Here is a 22,188-nt window from a genome sequence, read left to right as displayed (position 1 = left end):
CATAGGGACTGACCAATATTATTCATTAGTAAAATAATAATAATAATAATAATATTTATTATTATTATTATTATTATTATTATTATTATTATTATTATTATTATTATTATTATTATTATTATTATTATTATTATTATTATTAATATAATAATAATAATAATAATAATAATAATAATAATAATAATAATAATAATCCATCCATCCATTTTCTTGACCGCTTATTCCTCACAAGGGTCGCGGGGGCTGTGGCGCCTATCTCAGCTGGCTCTGGGCAGTAGGCGGGGGACACCCTGGACTGGTTGCCAACCAATCGCAGTAATAATAATAATAATAATAATAATAATAATAATAATAATAATAATAATTCTTGGCTGGACAGTGACTATATTGCACTTTTTACAGCTCCGAAAACCACCGTTAAGTAGAGTAGTGAATGTGTTTTCTACTAGTAACATTAAGACATTTTAGGAAGACTATTTCTCCTTACAAAGTCACCACTATCTTTCTAAAATAAGGCACATATATACAGAGTACAACGGAGCTACAAAATTGTAGGTACCTATACCCTGTATTAATATTTTACTGGTATGGAGGATGATTTCTTCTTCTTCTTTTTGTTTAAGGTAAAACCAAATAAAGGCCTTTGCAGTAATAAAAGGGGTTGGCTTTTTAATGCCGAGAAAATGAGTTTGAGACAATCAGCAAGAAGATGCTTTCAGTATATTAGCTTCTCAGATCAAAGCACCACAGAGAGAAGACCGAGGCAGCATTTAACATAGCAAGGCGGCATGGAGCAGATGAATAGAACGAATGTTCCGTTTCAATATGCACTCCCTTCATAGACTTTAATGGCCTATTGCAAAGTGAAGTGTGTTAACACCCAATAACTACATTAGTGTGGGACTATTTTTTTAAGAGTACAGAAGAGGCTCAGCCAATTTAGCATTTCCATTTGCGTCGCCGTCGTAAATTGCACACAATGAAATCAAAACCTCGGGTCCACCGAGTACAGTCTGTTACCCATTATCAAGTTATCCTGATTTATTAGAAATAGTTAATTTCAGACACTAAGTGCAATAAAAGGCATGGACTGATATGCAGGAGAAACCGTGCAAGGCCAGCACATCCCCTCACAGTAAAGATTTGGATAAAGGGAATGGATAAAGGAATTATAGGTGTTTGAAAGAGAAAGAGAGAGAAAAAAAAAGCAGTTTTGTTCAGATTGATGCTCTGTTTTTGTCATGACGGAAAAGTCAGAGATCACTCAGTACTAATCAACAGGCTGGACACGAGCTGGTCTTTATCACTTTGTCCCCTTTATATGAGTCCCAACCTTGGCAATGTGACCAGTTGCCTGATTTCTCATTTTGTTGCACTGCAACTGACAGTGAGCGGCTCTGATTGAGGGGATCCATTAGGGATCAGCCTGAGGAAAGCCCGTTTGATGGATGAGACCAGCAGTCACCTTCAAAGCTTGCTAACAACACCTGTATCCTCTCTGTCACACAGGCGCACACACGCACACTCACACAACGCAGGCGCACTTCTGCTGACATATAGCAATTTACTCACTTTGTAGGGAGAGAGGGAGGAACAGAGGAGAGATTTCTTCAAAGCCGAAAATCCATACTGGCCTGTCACTTCAACTTGTGGCCAAAACTAACAGCGGAGTTGCACTTTTGAAAATATACGTGCTACTTAAGAAAAACAAATAAATAAGTTAGGGGCAAAACTTTAAAGCCGCTTTTCCGTTAGGTTCTAGAATCGCCTGGCGCCGGCCTCGCTTGACCTCAGTCGATTATTAATTGCATTCCATTACCGGGTTCAAACGAGACGGTCACAACGGCTCGCTGCCAAAATAAAAATACAGTATACAGTACACATATTTATGTTGGGTTTTACAACAATACTTAACCATTTTAAACTCAGGAACTATTTACCGTGGGGTTACGTTATGCATCCATTAGATGGTGCTGCGCTAAAGGGAATGTCAACAAAACAGTCAGATAGGTCAGTCAAACTTTATTAATAGATTACAAACCAGCTTTCTGACAACTCCATTCACTCCCAAAATGAATAAACAGCTGTTTTATTCTTTTCTCTGAGGTAAAGATTAGCTAGCAATGACGGGATCTTCTGCGCATGCGATCGTGCAGGGTCACCGACAGCGTCTTGACAGCGAGACCTGTTGCGGCTCAATATTGATCCATATATAAGGCGCCCTGGATTATAAGGCGCATGGTCAGCTTTTGAAAAAAATTAAGGCTCTTAGGTGCGCCTTATAATGCGGAAAATACAGTATTTAAATTTTTAGTTAACCTTATGAGATGCTGCTGACCCTGGTAACCTTCTGAACCTTTTGTTTTTGTTCGACATTAAAACAAAAAAAATGTGAAAATTAAAGATTTCAGGATTTTTTTTTAATTTTGGAAAAAAAGAGAGCTTTGTTATTTACTTTTTTAAGTTTCCATTTAACTATATAAGAAATACTGATATCCTTGGGAGCTCCCTGAACATTTTTTTTTTAAAGAAATTTAAAATGAAGCATACTAAGATTAAGATTGTGATTTTGAGAAGTCTGAAAAAATTTGTAATAGCCATTAATGCTTTACGACATTACAACAAAGTAAAGATTGACATTTGTATTTAAAAAAAAATTTGAAGCCAAGTACAGTATATAAGTTGATGTATGAAGTTGAAAGATAACACAGGTACAAGTAATTGGACCCACTGGCTCTATCGTGATGACAGCATGAGATTTTGAGGCGCCACTTAACGCTACAATCTTCCATTCGATTTTTTTTTTATGTAGACATGAGGCTTTCATGGACTAATTACATCTACATATGAAGCAAAAAAAAAAAAAGTACAGGATTATATTTGTGCTAGTCATTGTGTTGTACGTGTACATGTCTCCATGTGTTAATGGGAATAGCCCTCCTGTACCTAACAGGCTAATTGCTCTCAGCAGTATTATCTCATTAGGGCCCATCAGCATTTGACATTTAAATACACAGCTGCTAAAAGCCTCTCTGCTTATTTAACATCAACATTACCATCCATCACATCCCTCACAGAAGGGCCAGACACGGTTACGGGGGGTCTTGTTGACTCCATTTCCCCCATTTCCCGGCTCTTCAAACCTCTGAGTAATTCCTCTCCTAAATCATCAATTGATGAATCGAATCAGAATAATGCATCTCATATAGGTGGCTGCACAGCAAGAGCCAGTGAAAGGCATGGTGTAATTTGTACACAGTGTGAAATATGGAGGGAATGCTGGGATAAGTGAAGGTAAGCAGGGAGGGTGAGAAAAGGAAGATGAGCAATGGAGTGTGGAGAGAGAGAGAGAGAGAGAGAGAGAGAGAGAAGAGGAATGGCGGGTGAAACGGAGGGAGGAAGGTCAGCAGTGTGGCGTTACAGAAGGAAGGTAGAGGCTGATGGGCACCAAATGAACAAATTATGACGGGCTCCATTTTGCAGGATGGGGTCACCCCTCCCCCATCTCTTTGCCACCCTTCCTCTCTCCTCCACTCCTCCTCTCTCTTCTCCTCTCTGACAGTTCAATTTCCCCCTCTCGCCTCTCCGCTGCAGCCTGCTAATTGTGAGTGAAGCCTTATCATTGGGCCCCCCATTCACCCTCGGCCCGAGGCATCGCCGCGTCTTAGGGAGGAGACCGGAATGTCAAAATGTTATCCGAGACGGCAATCCACCAGAGAGACAGAGGTCACACACAATAAGAGTGGACGCTCGTCCGAATTCGCAAGCACTGGAAAGTCATCCTTTTGCGCGGGATGCAGGGACAAATGATTAAAAAAAAAAATGGGTGCAGGTTATATATGATGGATAGATTCAGAGATTGGATGGATGGATGGATGGATGGATGGATGGATGGATGGATGGATGGATGGATGGATGGATGGATGGAGACAAAAGTTAAAGGGCCTATAAAAATCCAGGTGTGGAATCAACTGCTAATGACTAGCCCCAACCTCAGGTCGACTAGCTAACTGCTAGCCGCGATATCACTTTGTGTTGTTCAACCTTAGTTTAACTGATTTGTGCTTATCAGATACACTAGAGGTTTATTTATTTATTTATTTATTTTTAACATTTTTACAATTTTTTTTCCCAAAAGTCTTGGCGAAACTGTACATTATGTGCAAAAATATGAACAGCCATGTTGACATGCAGTATAGCTTTCTTTATTGCATTCTTAAAGGGATTTCACCACGGTACTTTAACTTCCAAAAGTTAACTATAGGCATATAATGATTAAATATTACCTTTGACACCATGGCGATGTATTTTTTTCATGAAATATTAGGTGCTTTGCTGGTTAGATTTGTAACGCGGAAGTAAAACACCCAGTTCAGTAAAACCCCGCCTCTCCTTGTGTGATTGCCAGCGAGCACTCCTCTGAATGGCCACACAACTTGACGCAAGCCAATTCTTCAATAAACATTTGAAACAAAACGTGGAGGACAATATGAGAGAGGAAAGGAGGAGGAAAACAAAACCTTGGCTGGTTTCGAACCAGTGACTTGCTGCTTCCAGAGCAAGCACACTAACCACTATACTATTCATTTTAAGAGCTTCAGATTTTAAGATTAAGAATTGCAAATGTGAAGGATAATTGATTGCTTTGAATTTATTTGGACAGAATATTTACTGATAAAGGCTATTTTTGTCACTATCCCTTGAAGGTTTCAGAGAAAGTGGGCGTGCCTTTCGTCTGCAGAGGTGGTGGGGGGTTGGGTCCGCAATTTATGATGTCATAAAGTGAGCACTTGTTTCCTCAGATTGGGAGGGGCTGGTGTTTGGAGAGCAGAATAACCTAGAATTTCTCAGAGAGGGTCGAATGGAGGAAAACACCACTTCCGTCATGTTTTTTGGTGACAAATTAGCCTTTTAACACGGCTAAAAGCTCCAAAAAGCTGATTTTTCATGTTGCTGTCCCTTTAAAATTGGAAGTGATAGACGGATGCAGACCCGATCCTGGCATAGGCGAGCTAGGACGCCATCTAGTGGAGGGGGCGCCAAATTGCAGGGCAAAAAAATAAATACATAAATATTTTCTCCCTCATGTTTTCTAAAATATGTATACAGCAAATATATTTTATATAATTAATTTTTATGACTTCTAAATGACTGGGAGATCATGATATGGTGCCCTGAACCTTGACCCGCTGCTGCTGTTTAAAGTGAAAAGTACAGGGGAAGGGGTCGCACATCATCTCAGAGTGTTGGCGCTATTGATGGATGACACTCTTGTGTTGTCTATACATCAAAAACAAATATGAAAAGGTCCAAGCCAAGGAGGAAGAGGGAAAAACAGACCCAGGGTAGAGGTATCAACAATCTACACTTTCGCCGATAGGGCACTAAATCACCGAGGGCATCCAATAATTTGACGTCGTTTACTCTACTAAAATTGTGATCCAATATATTTCACTGAAAATCCACACACTTACTTGAAGTGTGACACCTAAGGATGGAGGTGTGTCTCACCGCTAAAGTTTTTCCATATCAATTTGAAGTGACACCAGCATGCATTTGCTCACGGCTTCATTGTTGGAAACCCTTTTGCCTTTCATTGGATATAAAGGGGATATTTAGCACAGCAGCTGGTTGGCAGACAGGTCGGGGTCTAAAGTAATTTACTGGTCAGCTGATTGGGCTGCTCTCGGGTCAGAATAATCTGAATGCGGGAGGAACAAGCAGGACAGAATCTCTGACCCCAAACGTCCCCATCACGCAAGGCTAGATGGAGGGAACAAGCGAGCTCGGAGGGGAGAAGATTCGGAGCGAGAGGAGAGAGGGATCACTCATCTATATTCCAACACTGGTAATAAGGGTTAATTCATTGGTTAAGGATTAACAAGGCGCAAGAGTGTGATAGGCAAGCAGTTGCCTTCTCAAATATAAGTTTAAATCAGCCCCATTAGACGGGATATAATTTCAGACCCAGAGCCCCTCCTGGTGGTAAAGTAATTACACAGTGACCTCCGGGACTACTCTTTTAAAGTAAAACTCCATTGCAAAGTCAGACCTTTTCATTTCTTCCATGCTTATGCCTTGTCCCCTCTTTATTATAGATCTAAGGCTCCATAGTAAAATCATACTAACTAAAAACAATTTGGATAGATAGATAGATAGATAGATAGATAGATAGATAGATAGATAGATAGATAGATAGATAGATAGATAGATAGATAGATAGATAGATAGATAGATAGATAGATATCACAGATCGATCTGCGGAACTAGCCTACTTCATCTTCAGTTAAAACAAGCCCTTTGTATTATTTGACAGATGTTTCCCCCCCCCCCAATAAAACAAGATTGGAACACTGAAGATGTATGCTGCCTGTTAAGAAAAAAATTGGGATCGGCAAAAATCGCGATCGGCAGGTCAGACTTTTTGAAAGCTTGGGGATCGGTTAGGGCTGTGCATTTAATCGAAATTCAATTATTATTATAGTCCACAATTACAAAATCGGCATACTGTAATCGTAAATAAAAAAAAAATAAATTATTAATACTAATTTGAGTAGTTTAAATTGACATATTTCCACCTTTCTTTTTTTTTTTAAATGTCTAATTTAATCATTCTTGTTTAGTCCAAAAGGAACTTGCATAATTACGTTTCAAAGAAATTTATTTGTCTTAATATTTTTTTTACATGTTTAAACATGTTCTCGTTTTGTACCAAAAAAAAAGAAACAAAAAAAACAACAACAACAAATGATTGTCCTGATTGTGATTCCAATTATTACCAAATGAATCGTGATTAATATTGTCTTCATAATCAAGCAGCGTTGGTTCAGTTATTATTGATAGTTCACTTATTGGTTTGTTCTTATTTCTTATTTGTTTGAGTTGGTTTATGCGTTTTTACGTACAGAGGATAACCTTTGAGTTTCAGGCTTTACAAGTCCGATTTATTTTTCCTTTGGTTAAAAAAAATCGAATTATGTTCAATAGTTAAACATTAACGGAATGTAATTTCTTAGATATTATTTAATTAGAAAAATATTAAAAATGCATCATTTTCCAGAACTTCTTCAAATGCACTTTCCTTTGAATTAGGTTTTGTGAATTTCTCATTTCTATTTTTTTTACTCATTAGTGTCTCAATTATCCCACTTAACAATATCTTTAAATTATGAAATCATTACTAGTATTATACACACTATTTAAAATGAAAAGGGGGTAAAATTCACTTGCGTGTCATACATGAGTCTAACGTGACCTCATGGCAAGCCCACACTAATGACAATCTAAGCTAAGCTAATATTTCATCATCAGCTAACCGTTGTTGGAATAGTCTGGATGCTATTAGCGGACTAATGGCCAAAATACTCGGGAGCCGTTAAAGAGCAGCCAGCCTTGGTCACACTCGGGATCCGCCAGCCCCTCTTAGCTACGCGGATAGTGAATTAGCATGTGAAGAGGAGACATGCAAGTGATGGACACACAGGTGACCCTTTCCCGTATAGGTACACGCGCAAAGGCACACAAAACACATACACGTGCCCGCACACACAAGCATGGACACTGTGACCCCTACATGGTTGATGAGACAGGGGCTGATATGCGAGTCAGGCGGAGCCACATTTGTAAAAAGAGATAGCCAATTACGGGAGCCCGGGCTGGGGGATAATAGCCTGCCTGTCAGGGTCTGTGTGCATGATCTGTAAGTGCATGGATGTGTGCGTGCCTGTGCCTGAGCACGTAGCACCCAAGAGTGAATACCAAGCTCCCTATTCGCACCTATTTGCCCTATATCTTCATTGCTTGGGTATTAATTTCAGAGCGGCGCGGCCACACAGAGCGCGGGTCGTTAGTGTGATTCATCTGGGCTACCTCCCCAAAAAAGGTGGTAGGGGAAAGACAGAAAGGAGCTTGAGGCCGTTTCGACCACGGCGAGGAGAATATTTCTGGTTTTAGCGCCATGAAACAAGGGATAAGATTTAACTATAATCGCATTTCTTGCTTTATGATATATCAAGTAGAATGGCTTTCCAACATGGTCAGACAATTTGTATCTGCACCAAAATTGAAACCTTCAAATATATCAATCTTCTGCTTTATGCCAGTATTTTGTCATTATAAATTTACAGCTTGTACAGTATGCATAATGCATTATAACTTAGGACTTCATACCTGTGTTTATCTAATAATCATTTTCGAAGCCATTCCATTTTTGATCCAGAATGGATGGCCTTGAGCCCATCCCAACTGATCCCAGAAGAAATGCCGAGTAATTAAATACATAAATAAATAAATAAATAAATAAATAAATAAATAAACAGTGTGGGTCAAAATAGGACTGACCCACTATACTTGGGTCAGTTTGACCCAATTTTCTGGGTTCTTTGTACAAAACCGGCCACTTTTTGGGGGGGTTGTTATGCACAAAACAACCCAGAAAGTTGGGTCAGAAAGTTGGGTCAGACTGACCCATATCACTGTCAAAAAAAATGGAGAGTAATGTCCATCCATCCATTTTCTTGACCGCTTATTCCTCACAAGGGTCGCGGGGGCTGCTGGCGCCTATCTCAGCTGGCTCTGGGCAGTAGGCGGGGGACACCCTGGACTGGTTGCCAACCAATCGCAGGGCGGAGAGTAATGTTTACTTGAAAAGTTTTTTCCACTCTGAAATTCTATTAAGTGAATTTTACAAGGAGAGTCGTGTGTTTATTTGGCTAGTTTATTATTATTATTAAAAAAAAAAACAAAAAAAAAAACTATTTACGAACTTACTTGCATGATCTTCAGCTTGGGAGATCAACATGCTACCACCTGAGCCATGCCACTCTTGCTGTTTGCCACTATACTGCATTGCTGGTGTGTCCAAAGCAAGATTATTTTAGTTAGCTAAAACTAACAAAAAAACAAAAAACAAAAAAACAAAAAACTAAAACTAAAATTCAAGAAACAAATTTGTTAAGGAAATAAAATAAAAACGAAAATGCTTTTTAAAAAACAAAAACTAACTGATACTACATTTTATATTTGCAAAACTAACTAAAACTAACTATAATTATTGCAAAAAATAAAATATAAATTGTTTTAGTCTTTGGCAATTAATTTAATGCATGAGCCTTTGGGGATGATTTTAAATGTGATTTTAAGTGGATCTATTTTGATATTAACCGGAATAAGGACATCTGAAAATTTGTCACACGTCATGACGTCGCTCCCATTGTGTTTTTTAAATATTGTGTACACACATTTTACATACACATTTTTTTAAACCAAAACTAATACTGAAACTAACTAAAACTAAACTAAAACAAAGTACTTATTACATAACTAAAATTAATAAAAAACTAATGGAAACTAAATTAAAACAAACTAAATTAAAAAATAAAATAAAAATCAAAACGAAATAAAAATTAACTAAAATGAAAATTCCAAAACTATAATAACCCTGGTCCAAAATGAGACCAAAAATGCTCTCTTGGAAGTGCAATATACTAACATATAATAGGAGTGGCATAGATCAGATGATAGAGTGGCTGTCACCCAAGCTGAAGGTCATGGGTTTGTTCCTCAATGCTCTCGTAGCCTTTTTTTTTTTTTTAAATAAACTTGTAAAATAAACTCAAAACTCTTCTTGTAAAAGTTACTTAGAATTTAAGAGTGAAAAAAAATTCCGAGTTGTTTTTCCAAGTAAATAGTACTCGCTGTTTCTTTTTTTTCTTTTTCTTTTTACAGTGCAAGTAGAGTGTGCACTATTAAAACAGGTAAAATAATAATAATAATAATAATATGGATATATCCAATATCGATCAAGAAGGATCGACCCAACTTTAAGGGTTTAAAAAAAAAAAAAGGGGGTTATTTTGTACCAGCAAAAAAAGCACTCTTTTGTGAATTATTCATTTGACCCAACTTTTCAACTTTGAGGGTTAAATGATAAATGAAAAATTTGGATCGATTCTTTTTTAACCCTTTAGGTTTTGTTTTGTTTTTTTTACTCAACTGTTTTAGAGTGTACACCCTGGACTCATCGCCAGGGCATATATAGACATCTATTCACAATCACTTTCACACCAAAGGACACTGAACAGTCTTGAATGAACCTAAAATGCATGTTTGTGAAATACGGTAGGAAAATGAAGCAACCCTTTAAAAAAAGCATACAGGCATAGGAAGAACATGCAGATTTCATACAGCAAGGCCACCATGCTGCCTAATGTACAACCTTATGACAAAATTCAGGCATTATGAAGAAGTGTCTGCAGAGGTCAATGCATATTCTGCCTGAGAAATGATCTCTCTATTGTATGATTATATCCAGACAGGTGCCACACTTTTGCTAAATAAGGATAACAAGAAAAAGAAACACTGAAATCCATCTTGGAGGAGGTAATGAGGCGGGTCATTTAAAGGTGGAGACATGATCAAGGCTATCTCGTCAACATAATCATTCAAGGCATTCCAATCCATGCGGGTGAAGCCATGGAACGCTATCATAGAGACATTTGGACGAAACAGACCAGAAAGACCGAGAGAGAGGGTTAAAAAAAAAAAAAAAAAAAAAAAAAAAAAAAACAGGACGGGGCAGCAGCTCGAGAATCATTCCAAAGCTCCAACATCAGTGCTTGTCCTGTACTTTCTACAGACGCATGATCTCCTCAAGGACTCGGCCCCGTCAGCCACAGCGGGCCAGCCACCTGAAACGGAGCCATGATGGACTATCAGAGGAAGGGAAAGTGTTCAGGGGAATTGTGTGGATTTAGTGGTCTGCTGCTGACACATGGCTTTGGGCGTGCTAGAAAAGCACTTTAACTCTTCACTGCTTTTATAGCGTGTACACACCCCATAAAACTTGAGTCTATGTGGCATCGCTCACGCTTTCAAACACTCGCACGCAATGCATATGCGTTGCATTTGGACAATAAACAACCAAATTCTCACAGATTAACTGCATTGGATTAGTTGATTGCTAGTTTTGTATGCGTTCTATTTGTCAGCAATTAGTTTGGCACAACAGTAGAAAAAGTTTGCAAAACTTGCATTACACAACTGGTGCATACCAGTTATCGTTATTTGTTGCACACGACTCAAGACTGATTGTGTCACTTATATTTGATTTATGTGTAAGCAATATTTGCATTAGCGCCATTAAAGGTGCATAAATGTATGCACCACTGTACACATAAAAGTGTAAAGATTTGCAGTGGGATGCAATGAATAGATAGATACGCAAGTATTGTTGATCCTTTTCAAAATTAGACAGACAGGGGACATGGTGTCCACATAAAAAAAAAATAAAATAAAAAAATGACTGGGACTAACAAAGAAAAAGGTGTGTCTCTCTGTTTCTGAAAAAAACAACAACAACATGTTGTTCCATTACAACTTTTCAACATAAAGTAACAAAGAACAAAAGAAAGTGTGAACACTGAATTTTGTTGTTGTTGTTGTTGATTTGACTGTGTGGGCCGATTTGTGCAAAAAAAATATATATATTTTTTTTCAATGGTTTGTTTTTCCTATACATTACTTAAATTTGGAAATATTTCCTTTTACTGAGGTACGTTTCATTTAAAAAAAAAATAAAAAATGGCATGATAAGCTGCGACTTTACGTTTCGCCTTTTCGGTTGGCTTTGTTTTCCTGTACATCCTGTAATGACTGATGAATGTTTTTGACCAAAGCAAATCGAATAAAAATCAATCAATCAAACTGTAAACGTGAGCTTGTGTTTTTGGAAAGTTTCATATCAACCCAACAATGAACTCTATACCATGTATCACAAATACACAATGATTGCTTGTCCTAATCTGCGATTGTTTGGCAACCAGTCCAGGGTGTCCCCCGCCTACTGCCCAGAGCCAGCTGAGATAGGCGCCAGCAGCCCCCGCGACCCTTGTGAGGAATAAGCGGTCAAGAAAATGGATGGATGGATGGATGCTTGTCCTAATATAATGTAACACTGAGCTGAGAACTCCAGAGTAATTGGTTTCACAGTAAATGTACAATTAGCTAGAGAAGTTTTATTTTGCTCATTTTCACAGGCACAACAACTTAACTAGACAATTAGACAACCGTCAGTGAGAACATAACATGATTGTTTTTCAAAAATTCCAGTTTGAGTCTCATTTGTATACTTTCCATCTCAAAAATTCTGTTTTTCTACAAACAAGCGGCAAAAATGACAAAGTTCCAACTGAGAGTTAAAAACAGTCCAGTGTAAGCAGCACTTAAAGTTGCAATTAAATTTGAATTGAAATATGGATTTGATATAAAATAATTGTAAATCCTTCAAATTAGTCCGGATCTTTTGCTAAAATAAAATCAGCAAATCCATTTCGCAACAACATAAAGTACACACACACACGTGATTTTTTTATTTATTTTTTTTTTTTTTTTTTTTTAGTGGGCAACATAAAATGACGATACGGGCTTAATCTGGCTCTCAGTCCAAGGCTTTGAGTTTGACATCTGGGATTGAATCTTTCACCATTTGGAGGAGTCAGAATAGAAGATGAATGCAGATCATGTTGCTTTTTGTATTGAAGTCAAGTCAAGTCAACTTTATTTATATAGCGCTTTCAAATAGCCTTAGTTTCGCAGCTAAATCCCGCCGCTTTTATCAATATCAGAAGGCGGCCATTTTGTCACTTGCTGTCGACTGAAGATGACATCAGTGTTGCTCAGGTTTCAGGTAATAACCAATCCCAGTGCAGCTTCAGAAAACAGATTGGTTGTTGCCTGAGCACCTGTGATGTCATCTTCAGTCGACAGCAAGTGGCAAAATGTCCGACCACTGAGATGCATAAAAACTGATGGATTTTGCTTTATAACTCGCATTTCAAAAATGTAATATTAATCCGATTGCCGTGTTTAGGCTAGTGAGGTCACATATAACTTATTATTGTCAAGAAATGTTTAAGGTTTAATATTCCATATAGACCTATGCATATTCCAGCCCTCAAGTTTGTTTACATTAGGATAAGCGGTTCAGATAATGGATGGTTATTTCCTTTAAAACTGTGTGGCCGTAAATCGTTTTGACCAAGGATGGCAAAAACGATATTCTGTGCCTATCAAATATCTATGACGAGCTTCAACTCAGGCTTTCAAATGATGACATTGGAGGAAAAACTAACTTCCAATTAATGGCCAAATGAGTGCATCTTGACGTTATTCATACACTTTCAAGCCTGTCCAGATTGGAGCTTAAATGCAAGAAAACAAAGCAATATGTGATATAGCTCTCTCTTGGTTTCTCCATCTCTGTAATAGAGATGCAAGCTCCGTAATGCTCGCTGGGAGCCAAGCATGAGATTGAGGATTTCTCACACACCATGCATTATTCATAGTGCAGAGCAACAGAGTGTGTAAGATGAGAATTACGCAGCATGAAGAGAACAGGGGAGCGAGGAGTGAAGGGAGAACAGGGGGGGGATGGGGAGGAAGAAGAGGGCAACACAGGTGAGCGAGAAAGAGTGAGGGGAAGTGAAAAGAGAGACGGTGGACACGGTCAGATCTCCATTTTCTTTTCCTGTCAGCTTAACCCCCGGATTGTTCTTGGAGTTGGAGAACAGTGGGGTGGGACGGAAATGAATATGGAAACTGGAGAGCCCGGAGAGCGTCGCCAGATTGGCTCGCAATTTGCATTTGTTAAGTACGCGTCTTGTGAGTCGGTTTGTATTCCGAGCACAAACTGGATAGCGCGCAGGAAATTTCAGGGCTCCGTTACAATTCGTGTCCAGCCTTCGTTCTTCGTAATGAAAAACAGTGGGAAGTGAGTCGCTGTTGGAATTGATTTGTTTAACAATGGCAATGGAACAAAGCAGGAGGCATGGGAGCAAAAATAGAAGGCTCGCTATCTTAAATGAAACCCTGAGACCAAGAAATTGCAAGATTGTGGCAGATACAATTTGACAAATGAATTGCACGGAATGATATTGTGCGTTTTTCGTTCCAATAATTGATCGATGGCGGGGGAAAAAAAAAAAAAAGTCCATTACAGTGTCACAAAAGACACAAACCCTCGCAAATATACTCTTAATTTACACCTCGAAAGTACACCTAGTAATTGCGCAAATGTAATTCATCAGCCACTGTTTCTCTTATTTGAATTATTAAATCAAAGTGACTCTGTTGGAGGAAACCACTGCAATAAAATTGTAGTTATTCTCCTGATGACCCTCATTTTCTTTGTCTGAAAGCCTTTCTCAGCAGACGACTAATGGTTATTAGCGTGCCAACTTAATGGAATATTACATTACACTGTATATTTTTGTTAAACGTGAGCACGCGTGCGTACGCGCGCGCATAAACGTCTCCTCGGATGCGGCATTAATGACACGAATGTGACGGTTACTGGCTTTTTAACTTCCCGGTGATGAAAAGCCAGTATTAATTTGGGCTACAGATTTCATTTGTTCAGAACAGGAAAAACAATATAAATCACTTTTAGAGTGATTAGAGGGAGGGTTGGATTAATCCAGGCTTGATTAGGGCATTATGCCGCCTTGTTATGGACACACAGGGTGACTGACGGTAATTACTGTCTGTAATAGGAGAACACACACTCAGTCAAGGCATCAACCGCAGCAGCCGAAGGTGTGTGTGGGAGCGTGCGCACTCCGAGATACCGAGGCTGATAACATTTGCTTTCCACCAATTACGCGGCGAAATATGTGGAATATTTGCAAATTGTTGGCGCTAGCCGGCCCCGGCGCGACACACAAACAGTATTCCAGGGAGTGAGTCATGGCTTTCTTTATGATTATTGATATCCCGAGACAAACATATTTACCCAGATAATAAGAACAGATGGCAAGTAGGTAAGGCTAATATTACTGTGTGGAAAATTAGAGAGGTGCTAAATCAGCAAATCAATTTCCCGACGCGCAATTGGGCTTCATCCATATACACGACGTCGGCAACTTGAGGGTCCAAAAGGATATTTGAATTAGGCTCATTAAAGGGCGACTGATTTTATTCTTTACAGAAGATGTGCGCATTATATAGCGGTTTAGACCATTTTTTGGTGCAGCAGCTTTCCTGAATGTGTCAAGCTAAATTTCCTTTTAAAGTTTGGAAGCAGGCATAAGGCGACCGAATGAGACGTGTCCCATTAAAAAGGGGATTGGAAAATAATGTACATTATGAATATTTAACACAATGTCGCACATCTCTCGCATGTGGCAGTCGTTCAATTTCATCACATGGCTGCTTGGAGGAGAACTTAAAACACGCTGTTGGCTCAGCAAGAGCGCCAACGTGATTTGATATGCTGACCCCCCTCCTCCCCTTCCCACTCCCAACCACCCAACACCAGTCCCTTTGGGCTGTAAAACAGCCATCGAGGACCTTATTTTACGAGCGCACACTTCTTGCTCTTTGCATGTTTATGGCCAACATTTGGAACAAATGGCACGCATTGGCTGCAACAACACAGATAAATCTTGTCAAGTCACAGGCGGGCGACGCTGAGAGAGTGCTGCACTCAGTGGCGCTCAGTGGCTGACGGGAGGAGTGCTTGCATTATTCAATTAATACCTGAAAGGGGCACAATTTATGCAGCATTTAGCGACGCGGGCCAGGACACACAAACACAAAGCATACAGCGCGAAAAGGCAGTCTTGTGTTTGCATCCTGGGAAAAGACTGGACTCCCCCTTCCATTTTGCCAAATCAAATATACAGTGAGAGCAAGCTAAAAGGCACTTTCAATCAGCCGCTCCGGGTCTTTCTGTCAATCCGTGAACAACAACAATCTAGCCTACTTGGAGTGGTCCAAGTCAACATCCATTCCCCAATAAATTCAATCAGCCGCGGCGCGTGTGCGCCTGTTTGTGTGTCACTCTGACAGGTACAACAACAAAAAGATGATTTTTATTTTTATTTTTATTCAGGTGACGCCTGCGCACGGAGACAATGTTGAATATTCAAGGGCGTTTATTGAAGTTTGCAAAATGCAGAATTCAAATGCACTTTGTTGTTCCTCGTTCAAAGCGACGATATAGCGGGCGAATAATCTGAATCCGAGTTGTCAGGCCTGAGCTAATGACGTTGACGCGGAGGGGCTGCACGGCAGAGCGATTGGCTGACAGTCGGGGAGCCAAAAGCGGCGCTCGCCGCCTCATCATGGGCCTGCCCGCTCTCTCATTATTCGGCCACAAATGGAAATGCAAATCGCTCGCTTGCCGCGGACGCCTCAAATTTATTAAACTAAAAGGTTTAATTTCCATTTTTCTCTGCATCAGCTTTATTTATAAATGTCGTGCCCTATGAAGACCCTGTTATTTTCTCCTTCTCCTCCAGCCTCTTAACAAATCTGCTCATTAATATGGAAATGGAGAATCAATCGCCCCCCAACCCCCCCTCCCCCTCCCCCTCCTCTGCCGAAGGGCGTTGTGTGTAATGTGCTCTGACTGGTCATCAGAATAAACATGTTTACATATTCACACCGAATTTATGTATACACTCTAAAATATGAATGCAATACTTTTTATGCAGAATTTTTCACGACTTGAATTTTGGTTTACCTAAACATAAACAAAATGTTTATATTTTCCAAATATATGTTTGTTTACATTTGTATGAGTGCACAGCAAAGTTAAGATTTGATTTGTATCGCAATTTCTGATAAATAAGCATATAATATTTGTGTAATACAGTTAAATAATATATTTTAACTACACAAACATTCAGACAAACATTATTTATTACATTGATATATTTATAAAAACATTAAAAAAAAATGTATGTATTATAATATATTATTATAAATACATTTATCAAAATAGACTGTGCCTGTGTTTTAAACTGTGGCTCACTTTATTCAAATAATTTTGTGATGCGTCTTGAAGGTGCATGAATATGTTTGGTGTGACTTGGGAAGATTATTGAAGCATTTGCACTAAATAATGTAGGTCTTGCCAATTACGCAATTTCCATTTTTGTTCTCAACTGGATAGCCAAAATGCTTCCATACTGTTGACCTAAACGAGCTTGGAGTGTCCGCAATTTTATTGTTTGTATTCATACTACCCATGTTTCTTTCTTATGATCCGTTCTCCTCACAGAACAAAACATGAGCATTAGCAGTTGGAGGAATTTATCTTCAATCTGGACATACGCTATTATTTTCCCATAACCTGAAAATAATAATATTATTAGAGCTGTCAAACGATTACATTTTTTAATCAGATTAATCACATCTTAGAATTTTGATTAATCATGATTAATCACTGACTTCAAAAGGCTTCTTTTCCCCAACATATTTTGCCCGCTAAATTTGAAGCGCACCTGTTATGTGTTAATTTTTTCGACGTTTAATGTTATGAGGGCGTCTTCAAAAATGTATATCCACTGCACACGCTCATCCTGCTTTTTCTAATCAATTAATTATTTGCAGAATTTAAAATGGGAAAAAATGACCTACGGCATATGTAAATATTTATTAAATGCTTTACTTTAATGCATGTAGTTATGTTTATTGCTCAAACTCCAACAGCTACCTTTAATGTAACCATCCACTGTCGTCTTAAAAAGAATCAGCTGCGGTCAAAATTAATAGTGTGATTAATCTGTGGTAATACAATGACTAATGCGATAATATTTTGTGATTAATTAGTTAATGTTTTAACTTTGACAGCACTAAATATTATATTATCATATTAGGTTTGGTAGCATTGTGAACTCATCTGGCTGTGTTCTGAATTAGAGTCACTAAGTTTGTGTGTTAGAACAGGTTCATGTCTCAAAAGTGCTACAACGCTATGTTTCAATAGTGGTTAAGGCTTAATGATCATAAAATACCAAAATGTATTCTGCCAAACAAACTTTCCAAATAGATGAAAGCACAATTAAGACTGCAGTGCAGTCTGACTGGTAAAGTACACTCTTAAATGATATCACACAACACAAGGGCATGGAATGGATACTCACATTATATGGATATACACATTTTAGGCAGCATGCACTTTTAATGTCAACAGCCAAAACCATCACCACAAACTGGTTCAGTCATTTGGCAGCATGGTTTGTTTTCACTGCCTGGTAGATAGATTAATTCAACAAAAGCTAAGTGCTCACTAATAATGATTGCACCAAACTTGTGAACCAAAATGGAGAGTTATCAGCATTTTGTTTTCATATAGGGGCTCTCACAACTACTACATACCTAAACTCATGAAGATCTGGGAGCAGAACATATCATACGATTACAGTACATTTATTTTCAGCAAATGGTGATGAGGTCACCAAATGTTTTTTTTTTTTAAATAATTTGTGAACTAAACTTCAGAGAAGCATTTTGGAAAGCTAAATGTTTTATTTCAATTAATGAGATCAATTAATGAGAAAAATGAGTACTACAATATGTTCAATGCAGCCCCACTGATCTAAACACAGTATTCTGATTATAATATTGTACTTGTGGAATGTGAATTAAGCAGCAAAGTCCACCTGTTTTTATTCATTCTCGGGGGAGGCCATTTTGCAACTTGCTGTCACCTGAAAATGACACGACAGTCGCTCAGGGCTCAGGAAATGACGAATCACAGCTCAGCTTGTAAATGTCACATGACCAAACTAACAGAATAGGTGAGCCGTGATTGGCCGTTACCTGATCTCTGAGCACCTATGATGCCATTTTCAGTCCACAGCAAGTGGCAAAATGGCCGCCTCCTTAGATGGATAAAAACAGGTGGATTTTGCTGCATAATTCACGTTCCATAAATGCAATATTAATCAGAATACCGTGTTTAGACAAGTGGGGCTGCATAGAACATATTATTGTAATGAAAATGTTTTGTTGACTTCCCCTTCAAGCTTGCATTCAGGTTATCTTCCATCCGCAATATAATGCAATATAATAATGATGATAAGAACAAACATTTTAATTATGCATATTTTGGGGATGTCCATTGTTACATTTAGAACGAGTGATTTCACCTTACGACAATAACATTTAAATACGGCATTTCCTTCCCATTCACTCATCAGAATATTGCCAGAATGGCGCCAGATGTTGCGGCATTAATAAGCCATAATACCAAGTCCTGCTTATCCAACCTTTCAGAACTCTAAAATAACACTCATAGACATTAATGAGATGTAATTATACGCCAGGTTCTAATTCAGGGCAATCTGGGGATAATTGCATCCACGGCTTTTAACACTTGGTCGTCAAGTTGGCGGGTGAATGACTTTCCCTCTGCCTCTCGGTCTGCCTATGCCCGTCTCTCCACAGTCGACAGCGGGGAGTGAACTATCGCACCTATCCACTCTGGTCGGCGACCTAATGAACATTTCTAAATGGCCATGACCAGCTGGTTAGGAGACTAATGTAGCAGCTATTAGCCAAAGTGGTTGTTTCCACACACACATACGCACACACTCACGAGGACTGCAGTATTGGAGACCGAGGATGGGAGGACGAGGGCGGACATTTTCACCATCTTTTCCCCCCCTAGGCACACGTGTAGAGTGCATACACAAAGACGGGCAGTCACAGCCACGGCTTGTTTATCTTTCACATTGTGCAGCAAACAAACCATGCGACAGATTCTAAACCATTAGAGTGCTTATTAGGGCCTCAAGGTGTGTGTGCATCTGATTAGGAAAATTCAGTTTTACTCAAGGTCTAAGCACTGCGGTTGCAGACCACTGACCATTGATTATTCATAGAGTCTGTGATTGGGTCCATTAATACGAGATTAGGGGAGGAACTGATGCTCGCTTTCAGTGTGGGAGCGTGTGTGTGCAGAAGGTGAATTGTAATGAATGCGCAGCTTGTGTTTATCTATAGTCCATCTCTAAGTATTGAGTGCATAAAGCAGACCAAGTAGTTAAGAGTCAAAGTAGCAAATACACTAAATGTATACCGGACACGAGCCTTCAATAAAACCAAAGAGGTACAAGTGCATTTTGCTCAAATATGGCCAATAAGATTAAAACAATAAAATTGGGAATATCTTAAGCGCTGTGGTTTACAGCATACCGTAAGATTTCCACCTAATAGCATTTGTTCTCCAATTGAAACTTAATCTGGGTAAATGGTGCTTAAATGTTTAAATCACATTTACAGGCTGTCAACTCATCTGATGTTCTTCACATGGTCACCCTTCGTTTGAATGAAAATAAATTGGAGGCAAATGAGGAAAAAAAAAAAAAGATTCTACCAAAAGAGACACAGTGACGGCTGCTGACGGCATTGTAGCGCCCCCAAGTGTTGAGTACGAGAACCTCGGGCGACTCGCACCACATTGGCTGCTCCTCTTTCACTGCGGCGAGGTCCAAAATAATTTATACGCTGTGATTTTTATGAGAAACAAGTCATCATTGTAGATATTATGAAAGTGATCATCCTCATTGGCAGCAGAGATCATCGACACAGCAGATGCTTCCATTGCTAATCATCCTCATCATCATTAGCGCCATCACCATTAACGTCCTCATTATTATCACATGGAGGAAGATGGCTGCTGTATTTGACCTACAGAAGGTAAAAATACTGTATAGCAGGCTTAGTGTTTACATAGAGGATTGACTGTACTGCAATCGGAGCAACGGCATGTAGACGCACTTTACAAGCACAGGTTTTAAATAATGATGATAAACTGTTGAGTCCTTTAACCCAAAACTTAATGTACAAGGTGTAAGTAAAAGTAGCTGTAGTAAGCTTTAAAATTCCAAGTAGCAGATTAAATTCTAAAGAGGCCCTGCTCAGAGTTGTGCTCAGCAAACAGTACTGTTAAACCTGTTCAATATTAACAATCTATAAAACATGTTTGGGACAAGAAAGGCAGCAGTAGCCATTTAGGAAGCCAGACACAAATAAAGGAACGACTGCTTGTGTTGACTGTGTGTTACGTGTCTCACAAGACATTCAGCCCTATAAAAACTACAAGGAGAAGAGTTTGCGTCTGCATGTAGATACTAGATATGCTAACAGCTAACCTAGATTCTTCTATTTCAACTACTTAGCACATTAACATCCACATATTTACAGCTTGGCACTCACAGATTTCTATTTGCAGTTTTTGTGCCATGGACAAAGCAATCTAGCGTTGCTTTGGTGCCATCTGGTGGCATTTTGATGCCAAGGGGGTGAAAAAGTGAAGTGAGTTGAGGAGCTTCATTTAGAAAGAAAATGTAGTCATTTGCTGCCATCTTGTGGACACTGAGCATCAATTACCTGCACATTTTTGTCTATTTTAAAAATGTCCTTGGCTCAAAAGATGTTGTAAAACACTGATATGTATAGAAGAATTACATATTCATCAATGGAAATGTTTACTTACCCAACACCAACTCATTATTATGGACCATTGGTGAAACTCAGCTTTCCACTGTAATTGAAAGTATTAGTTAATATCATTTAAATAGCTTGTTTGTAATTAAATGATACATGCTTGAAGATAATTGCTCCCATTTATTGACAAAACTATCTGAAAGTGATAAAACAGGTTAACTTGGTTCATTGCTAACCCATAACGTTATGCTAGAATAATACATATCGCTAAACTTACTACTGCTGAAAAGTGAGAAGAATGACATTGATTTCCAATTAAGTCGGTTCTGACCCAGAATTGCATTTTGGCTCTGGTGGCTCCAACATCCCATTCGGGTCGTAGAAGTGGTATTTGATTGACAGTTGACAGTCGTGGGCGTGGTTTCAGCACATTCAGCTTGAGGTGACCAGCAACTGATTGATTTTTCACAATTTTGAAGCATTTTTTTATATGGTGGCGATTTTGTTTTAATTATACAAATTAACAACGCTTTTTGTGGTGTGTCAAATTCAGGAGTAATTTATTTTCGCTTTACATGACCTTTAATTAAAGAGTAAATGAAAAAGGTTCAAGTCTTGTGGCAGGTTAAGAAAGTAAACAAAAAGTAATGGGGAAACGGGGATGGAATACAGTATTTTGAACTACTAGTCAGTGGATCTGCGCAGCTGAATTATAGATTTATGTCATGACAATTCCCATACATAATAAATATTAATGTGCACTATGCGAAATGCCGCTGCAGATAACTACAAATGCCAACTTGTAGTTATGGATAATCTTTGTTCTTTGTGACTAGACAAAAATAAATTGTACGTATCTTCTAGCTGTTAAATAGTTGGAGGACTCAGGACTTACAGTCTTATAATAAATATACGGGTAAACGTCACCATTTCGATCGTTTCCGTACGCCG

The 22,188-nt window shown here is 38.7% G+C and overlaps 1 protein-coding gene across 1 annotated transcript in view; it reads right to left on the bottom strand.

Annotated features, from left to right (window-relative positions):
• LOC144019184 (homeobox protein orthopedia B-like) overlaps positions 1–22,188 on the bottom strand; it is an 86,179-nt gene that overhangs the window by 63,092 nt on the left and 899 nt on the right. Inside the window, exon 2 of the mRNA XM_077522072.1 lies at positions 21,287–21,334. The gene's annotated coding sequence lies outside the window, so the exon portion shown is untranslated. The remainder of the gene's footprint in view (positions 1–21,286; positions 21,335–22,188) is intronic.

The sequence above is a fragment of the Festucalex cinctus genome, chromosome 5, assembly GCF_051991245.1.
Source record: "Festucalex cinctus isolate MCC-2025b chromosome 5, RoL_Fcin_1.0, whole genome shotgun sequence".
Classification (NCBI taxonomy): Eukaryota; Metazoa; Chordata; class Actinopteri; order Syngnathiformes; family Syngnathidae; genus Festucalex; species Festucalex cinctus.
The sequence above is the reverse complement of the archived record's forward strand: the minus strand, read 5'-3'. Positions and strand labels throughout refer to the sequence as shown.